The sequence below is a fragment of the Octopus bimaculoides genome, chromosome 10 (assembly GCF_001194135.2).
Source record: "Octopus bimaculoides isolate UCB-OBI-ISO-001 chromosome 10, ASM119413v2, whole genome shotgun sequence".
NCBI lineage: Eukaryota > Metazoa > Mollusca > Cephalopoda > Octopoda > Octopodidae > Octopus > Octopus bimaculoides.
This window is the reverse complement of record NC_068990.1, coordinates 79,575,748-79,577,825: the sequence shown is the minus strand read 5'-3', so window position 1 is coordinate 79,577,825 and position 2,078 is coordinate 79,575,748.

Sequence of the window (2,078 nt, the reverse complement as noted above, 5' to 3'; positions counted from 1 at the left end):
TATATATATATATATATATTTATTTCCGTGAAAGTTAGAGGTTGGGAAGCCAACCAACTAAGGGATAATTGTTGGCATCCTTTTGTCTCGGGAGACAATGGAGTCTAATCCAGTCTGGTTTTTACATTTCATGTCCTCTCCATTTTTGCGCAGGCCTGGGCTAGATGTAAGAAAATCCTGGGTAGCCCAATTGTCAGGATTCCTCTCTTGACCTTGCTGATGTAGTCCAAAGGAGTGCAGAGCATTTCGTTTGGCACCAGCCTGGTTGCAGGAGCTGCTGGAAGAGTGTCGAGTCAAACACTAAACTGCCTACGGGGCTCCACTCCAGATTTCTTCTTTCCGTAACCCTGGATAGGGGCCCATACCGGGTACTGTCAGCCGGAGCCAGCTGAGCCCAGGACTCGTGTCAGGCAGGGTTGTCACTCCCTGAAGTAGTGATGAAAATCGCTACCCACTACCTATCCAATATACTGCTGGTACTGTGCCCAATTATTCATACTCAAGTGCTGGTTCTTGCGTGGCAATTTCGCAATCGAGTGTCATATATGGGCGGGGGTAGAAAGTGGTTTACCCTTAATTTATACGGCAAAAAGAAAATGGAGGGATACAAAAATGACATGCATCAGCCGGTAGACATTCTATTATTTCTATTTAATCCAAAACAAAAGGAAGTATTATAAGATTAGATACACATGCAAAGACTGTGTGCTGTATAAATATATACTAGTAACAATAGTAATTGTAATACATAAAAGAGAAAAGATTAAAAGCTCAGTTCCTTACGGCCGTTTCTGCCAAGAGGCCACAATATCCTCTATGCTGGAGCTAGTATTATCATCCTATGAGGCATGTTACGGTGGTCAGAACAGTCTGGAACAGGATAACAAAACAAAATATCTATAAACGAAGTTGACCATATCGATGGGTCAAAAGAATACTGGTGGATCTTGAAAATTAAAAGAGCCACAAAGTTAAACACAACCGGGCAGATATCGTTGTGTGAGACACACACAAAAAAAGATATGCTCTGCTGTGGACACAAATGTGTTTAGATGAATACAAGAGAAAGAGGACAGCTATGGACCATTGATAAGGAGTTTGCAAATCCAGGACCCAAAACACACTTTCAGCTTCATACCCACTATTAGTGGAGCAACAGGATACACACCAACCCATCTAGAGCAAAATATGGCTGAACTTGGTATCTTGGGGAGAGAATGCAAATCCTTAATTCATACACTACAAATGATCGCGACGTCTGGGATTAGAAAAAAAATTTGCACGACGCAGGTGTCGTCTCTTTTGATATATACACACACACACACACACACACACACACACACACACACACACACACACACATATATATATATATATATACATACATACATGCATGCATACGTACATACATACATATATAAATATTTATATATCATATATATTTCATATTTTATCGGATGAATATTTGATTGTCTTTTAATTGGAATTTTTTCCTCAGATTTTTAGTGTCTTTTCTTCATACTTTACTTTCGAATTTAAAAAAAGAAATTCCTATAGATATGAAAGCTTGTATTGAAATAATCAGTATACGACTTAACCTATTAAACCAAGTTCAACAAATTCATTCATATTTATGAAATGAAATGAAATTGAATGTTAAAGTGGGTTATAGTTTTTATTTTTCATATTGCTATACAATTGTTTCATACAAATGGTCCCAGATAATCATAAATAGAACAACAATGTTCTATTTATTAATATCTGGGTCCATTTGTATGAAACAATTGTATAACAATAAAAACTATAACCTGTTTTAACATCCAATCTCCTTCATTACATAAAAATGAATGAATTTGTTGAGCTTTGTTTAATAAGTTCAATCATATACTGATTATATATCTATGGTGGAGGTGTTGTGGAATACACTTTCTAAGGTAGTGCACAGTGGGAATGGTCCCGAAACAATTTAGTTGCGAAGCAAACTTCTTAACCACATAGCCATACCCTTGCTTATTTGCATGCATATATATATGTGTGTGTGTGCGTGCGTGCGTGCGTGCGTGTGCGTGCGTGTGCGT